We start from the raw sequence: 7304 nt of genomic DNA, 5'->3' as shown, positions 1-7304 counted from the left end.
ACTATTGTTCATGGTGATATCCATGCTCAATTTGATTTTCTGGTGAGGGAAGGAGACAAACCAGATTGTTCTGGCCACGCCTACAACCAGGATGAGTTGTGGCAAGTACCTAGAGGAGAAGATGCCCCGGCATAGCTGATGTTTTCTATAAAGAAGAAGTTGTTGCAGCCAGAGTATGAACACGCCATTGACATATTCAACAAGATGGTTGAGAGTCGAGTAGCCGGTATGGACTACATGACTGAGGAGAAGTTCACGATGCTGAGTGCACTTCTCAACAACTACCCTATAGATTGGTCAATGGTAGTATACAATTTCTTAAAATTGTGTGTTCAACGGTGTGTTGAGAACCGAACTCTCACCAAACATGTTGGATTTGGATTTCTTGTTAGTGAGTTGTTTAAGGCTAAATGAATACAGCTACAAGAGGGCGCCGCAACACACTGCAATCATTACTACATGCGGACCAAGCCTTCGAGTTCAAAGAAGAAGAAGGCTGATGGTCTAACGGCTGCCACCACTCATACTAAAAAGAAGGCTAAGGCTCCAACTGTAAAAGGAGTATCACCTGCCAAGGCACCAACAACAGTTCCTATCAAGGCCAAACCTTCTAAGAGGCCTCCAGCTCTAGCCCCAGCTCTAGAAGATATCTCTTTTGATGTTTCCCTAACCGAGGTGGTCAGACTTGGCCAAGAGCGAAATCATAAGCAAGCTGAGGTCACCTCGAGTCAACAGGCAGAAATGACCCAACTAGGACCCAGCCCACAAAAGAAGAAGTTGAAGAAATCCAAACAACCAGTTGGCTATGGTGCAACTAGGCCAAGGAAGGTGACCGAGGGGTTGGCCGGAGCAACAGTTGAGACAACACCAACCCAGGGGGAACAACGCCGAGTGGATGCGGCTCGAGAGGTTCGTAGGATCGAACCATGTTAGTGTTTTGATTAGTTAGTTAAACCCCACATATGTAATTGGCTTTATTATTATGGCAAACTAGACTAGGCTAAGTCAGAGTCAGTCTGAAGTTCGAAGATTGAAGACCTGATTGACCAGGGAATCTATCAGAAGCATCTATAACTACTTGAAGCTATTAGAAGACTGTTTATCTAAGGAGCGTATGCGTTGCAGAGAGGCCGTTAAGGCTTGAGGTGTTTTTACAAGAAAATCCTTATTCATTTGGGCACCTCAAAGAGTATCTATGTAATCTGTCTAAGAAGCTGCCTGATGATTCTGATTACGGATACCTCCCTCAACCAGAGATATAAATACCAAGTGGTGATTCAAAGAAGGCTAATCAATAATTCTACACATTCTTGAATAATAAAAAAAAAAAAGCACTCGTATTCTAAGTCTTTCTCTCTGGTTACAAGATCTTCTTTAGACTGGAAGTTCATGGTGATCTAAAGAAGATGAACTTGAGAAAAACACACTATGCTTAAACCAGTGGACGCTAAGATCACGCGACTGTGGGATACAGTGAAGGACTGTGTCAGAGACAGATCTCCATTGAAGGGATTCCATGAACCTCTGAATGCTTGGATCTCCGTCTTCAACAATCCACTAAATCCTTGTAGATTGGGTACTTGTGTAGATCACTCGGGTGAGATTGTACTTCTCCACATTTGTACTTTAGAGTTGTGTTAGTGGATTAAACACATCGGTGATCGTCTCCCAGATGTAGATACACATTGTATCGAACTGGGTAAACAAATCTTGTGTTTCTTTGCTTTCTGTGTTTACCTTTTTTCGCACTTTGTCTTTCTGTTGGTTAATCTGCGTTAGTATCTGTTATAGAGTCTGTGTTTAGTTTGCATACCAACTGTTTGATAAAGATAGGTTAAGTTTGTAGATTACCGATTCACGCAAAATTACATGTGGTATCAGAGCTTTTAAGTCTACATAATGACTTGATCCAAACGGGAAAGCTTTTTGTTGTGTTTTGGTAATAGAGTTTGTGTAGTTTTTTTTTTTTTTTTTTTTTTCTATATGTCTGTGTTTCTCTTTGTCTGTGTTTTGGCTGGTCGTCTGAGTGTATCAGGATGGAAGCAAATACGACACCCCCAGAGTATAAGCGTCGAGGTGCCATGTCAGAGCTATATGCGCTTACCCATTGGTAGTGGTGCTAGAGGCACAGATCATGCGAATAGCACTTCGGTGCTACCATGTTGGTGGATCGCGGACTTGTTGGTGGTTTCGGTGTGGGGCATGTAGTTGCTCCGGAGGAATAAGGGAGGCGATATAAGGGTGGCCTGGAGGTACAAGTTGTAACTGATATAAGGATGGAGAGGAGTAAAGGTTGGAACTTGGTATAAGGTTGGAAGATGGATTGTGCGTTTGATGATTACTTGCTAATTGATTGTCAATGGATCCCATTGTTGCCTTTAATTGCTATTTGTGAGCCTACTTGTCTATTATGTCTTGTCTTGTGTTCTTATGATGCATGCTAGTCTTTATGATCATTCTATAGTGTCAAGTCTGTTGTTGTGTCTTGAGTCTTGATCTTGGTTTAAAGCTAGAGTTGTTTAGGTTATATATGTATTCCGGTTTCAAAATGATTTTCTTATATCTACCTATATTGTACTTACAAGGCCGGTCCTATCATTTTATAGGCCCGGGGCAGGACAAAAAAAGGGACCCCGATTAATATATATTTCATGCCTAGAATTTAAATTAAATAAGGAAAAATTATGAATATCAATAACTTTAAATAAGATTAATAAGTTTTTAACAATTTTACATACACAATAATAATCATTGAAAAAAATTCTAGGTGCTTTCCTTAATGCAAAATAATAAATAATCATATAAGTGCCTTCATAAATAAATAATTATTATATATATTTTATAAAGATGAATAAATAATTTAAAATCGAGTAAACTTATAAATAATAACATTGTTATCATAATTAATAATAAATTAATTATTATTAAAAATTTATAAAACAATAATTACAAACATATGTGAAGCTAAAAATCTTTTTTGACTAGGAGCAAGAAATTAAAATATTTCAAAACGCAATAAAAAAATGCAAAAAGATATGAAACATAATTATCTAGATAAAATAGTTTAAACATAAAGCATATTATAAATCACACATCTTCTATATTATTTATATGATTTTTATAAATATTTTTTCTTTTAAATACATAAATTTCAAATCTTTTTAGAATAATTTTAATACAATGACACATGATAGAAGCTTCTATATTACATTGATTGGATATTCATAAAAAGGTACGGAGTCAATTATCTTTTAATTTTATTTATAATTCAATCTCAAAATATATCATATAACCTTCTCCGTCCTATTTTCACGTGTCTTGTTTGGTTGACATGAGTTGATTGAACTTTTTTAATTCATTTTTTATAATATATTTAGTATAAGTATATACAAATTTATAAATTTACAAATTGCATTAAAAATTTAATATAAAAATTTATATATTTAATATAAAAAAAATTTCATAATATGTTTAGTATAAATATATGAAAATTTATATATTTAAAAAAACTACATTAAAAATACTACTCCGTATTAAACACAAAAAATCAATAAAAATAATTTTTTAAAAGATACATTAGAATATAAGCAAAGAAGTAAAGTTGAGGAATTATAAAATGTGAAGAGAAGTTTTGGATCACCGGCCTTTGATTAAATGAGGTTAAAATTCAAATATCTTACCAACTAAGCTAATTCACCTTAGTATAAAATATACGTATTTAAATTACTTATACTCAATACATATATCTACTATACTAATAAGAGCCCAAGAGAGTTAGGCACTTAGGCCTATAATGGGTAGAAAAAATGGCGGTTAAATTTTTTAATCAAATGAATGGCTCAGATTGATCAGATTTTAATTTTTCCTTAAGATTTCCTAATTTATCCTTAATGAATATGATTTTCCGTTAACTTTTCCGTTAAATATTATCTTTTCCGTTAATTTCTGTTAGTTCACCGTTAACTTACTCATTGATTTCAATAAGAAAGGTCTTAGGTTCGAACCTCATCCCAATCACAGTTAGCATAATTAGTACTCTATTTTACTCTTATTAAATTAATAAATACTCCGTAATAATTTAGTAACTGCAACAAAAAATAATACATATGCTTTCTTTAATTTAGAATTATGTGTCTACAATGTCTTTATTCAAAAAAAAATTATTCATTATCTATAAATTAAATAACAAAAATAATTTCATTAGTTATATTGTATTTATTTTTCTCCAATATAAAAATTCTTTACATTCAAATTCATCAATTGATTATATTCGCTACATTGTCCCTACAATGCTTTATTTAAAAAAAATTATTCATTATCAATAAATTAATTAAGAGAAATAATTTTATTAGTTATATTGTCTTTATATCTCTCCAATGTAAAAAAAATTCTTTACATTCACATTCATCAATTGATTATATTCACTACATTGTCTATTATCTTTTTTGTGCACTATTTTTTAATTAAAGATCAAAGTTATAATACAAAATAATGTTATATATTTATTTACCAAGTATTTTATTAATACCATGAAAAAATTAAAAAAATATAATTAATAAAACCAATCATATTAACTATTTTGAGGGATTTGTTGACAAAGAGAGTATTCAAATCACACAACAAATTGAAATGAGAATTACCCCGCAATGTCCTTGTTTGACAATCAGCAGTTAGCGGTTAGCGTTAGCGGATTATATTAGCGAATTTGACCAGCGAATTATATCAATGTTTGGTAAAAATATATTTGAAAAAATTAGTTGTTTAGATTAACATGTAAAATGAGATAAGAGTATAATAATAATAATAATAATAATAATAATAATAATAATAATAATAATAATAACAATAACAATAACAATAACAATAACAATAACAATAACAATAACAATAACAATAACAATAACAATAACAATAACAATAACAATAACAATAATAATAATAATAATAATAATAATAATAATAATAACAATAACAATAACAATAACAATAACAATAACAATAATAACAATAATAACAATAATAACAATAATAACAATAATAATAATAATAATAATAATAATAATAATAATAATAATAATTGTTTTAAAAAAATAAAAAATAAAAAAAATATAATTAAGTCAATCATATTAACTACTTGGTGGATTTATTAACAACAAGAGTATTCAAATCACACAACAAATTGAAGTGGGAAACTATCTCGCAATGCCCTTGTTTGGCAATCAGCAATTAACTCTTCAATATTAGTATATATTTAATATTTTATGCCATAATTTTTATTTTCTCTCCCTTATGTCCCGTATTTGGTTTCAACCATACCTATACAATTATTTTATTGACAACTATAATCAATCTTGACTATATTATCTTGCATTTGTAATTTTAGAATTGTCTATTTAAATACGCAAATTTAACATTCAATTATCTATGCATGAACAATTCCAATGTAATCTTGTCTTGATATACTTTAAAGTACTTATTTTAAAAAAAAACATTGGCATTATCCCAATCGCGCAATGCGCGTAAAAAACTAGTACTATATATATAAGAGATATGATGGGGCCCTCCCCCAAGCATGGGCCCTGGGCAAGGGCCCAGCCTGCCCTTGCCCCAGGGCCGGCCCTGTGTACTTAACGCGTGGGAGTGGGTTACCAGCATTATTCGCTGACGGTTGCTACGACATGTTTTTCAGGTGATGATCAATAGCTAGGGAGTGCGCTAGTTGGAATTGTAGCCTTAGTTTAGTTAGTACTGGTACTGATGATGGCCTGCGTGCCTTGGCTTGTGTTTTGGACTTATGGATCTTGTGTATTAGTTAGTTTAGCCTGTGCACCTAGATTCTCAAACCTAGGTGTGGCATAGCACCCTAACTCTCATGAATAGTTTATGCTCTGTTTCGATGTTTAATAATAGTTTACGTTACTTATATAAGCTTTTAAATGTTTTAAAAATTAGGGGTGTTATAGCAGCCTTTGTGCCAAGGAGATTCTACTACGAGTGAGTATCTTGGCAAAGCCAAGGTTTTAATTGGACTACTTGTAGAAGTCGACCGACCAATTGGTTTAGATGAGTAAAATCCATACCTATGTAAAGGTCTCCACACTGAGTACCATGTGATGGTCTCTTCATTGATCACAAAAGGTAAAACATGTGACAATTGATAAACTAAATGACTATCTCGCCGTCCATCAGTTCATCTACACTGACGATATTCCGCTATCGGCTTCCTCACAACCACCTAGAGCTCTTGTCACTCAACATGGGTCACATGTTACCTCACGACCGAAGCAACTTACCCAGAGACCCCTTGGTCGTAGTCATGGACATAGAGGAGGTCGAGGTCGTGGTCTTGGCCATAGCTATGTTATGAAGTGTCAAATTTGCAACAATTTTGGTCATACTACTTTACAGTGTTATAAGAGGTATTCAGATGCACCTAGTCTTCAAGCACACATGGCTTATTCCAATGATATAGCTACTACATCATTCTCTCAGAACTGGTTCCCAGACACTAGTGCCACACATCATGCCACTCTGGATCCCTCCTCGCTACAACGAGTAAACGAATACAGAGGGAACAACACTCTTCAAGTTGGTAATGTCACAAGTTTGAATATTTCTAATATTTGGCATAGATCAAACTTTCATATCCTCTCCTTTATGTGTCATATAGTTACAAAATGTGTTACACGTTCTTATCCTAACCAATTTCCAAACATTTTCATCAAACCACTCGCCACTACTAGATTCAATATTCTAAAGGACGCTTAAGGTGTAGTTTTAGCGGGATGGAATGATGGAAAGTGTAAATGGAGATGTGAAATCCCCGAGTGTCGGTTTCTCAAGGATGGACAATTTGGAATTGAATGTTGTATTAGCAAACACAAGCACACAAGTGCACAAGGAAGCTAGGTGAAAGCATTATATGCAAGAGGCAAGGGGAAGAACATAACAAAGGGAATAATAAAACAAGGAAAATAAAACGGGGAGTTGGATTGACTCACTAGACATTATGCATGTTTTGGACTACGGTGGATTTGGTGTAATACAATTATGACTCACTTTTGGGAGTGTGACTAAGACATTTTCTCAAACACCTAGCCTACGCTCCTCCCGGGCCTTGCCCTCTCGGATCGAAGTGCGGGGAATGCCAATATGTAGGACTTCATAGAATTGCAATCTCTTGCCAATTACGGATCAAGCACACATAAGATCTACATCATCAAATCCAACACCTAGATCTACTAGTCACACATCATGAAATAGAAATCACACAAGTAGAAATTTAGATCTAGCAACTATAAGAG

Source organism: Ipomoea nil, unplaced genomic scaffold (genome assembly GCF_001879475.1).
Source record: "Ipomoea nil cultivar Tokyo-kokei standard unplaced genomic scaffold, Asagao_1.1 scaffold1447, whole genome shotgun sequence".
NCBI lineage: Eukaryota > Viridiplantae > Streptophyta > Magnoliopsida > Solanales > Convolvulaceae > Ipomoea > Ipomoea nil.
The sequence above is the reverse complement of the archived record's forward strand: the minus strand, read 5'-3'. Positions refer to the sequence as shown.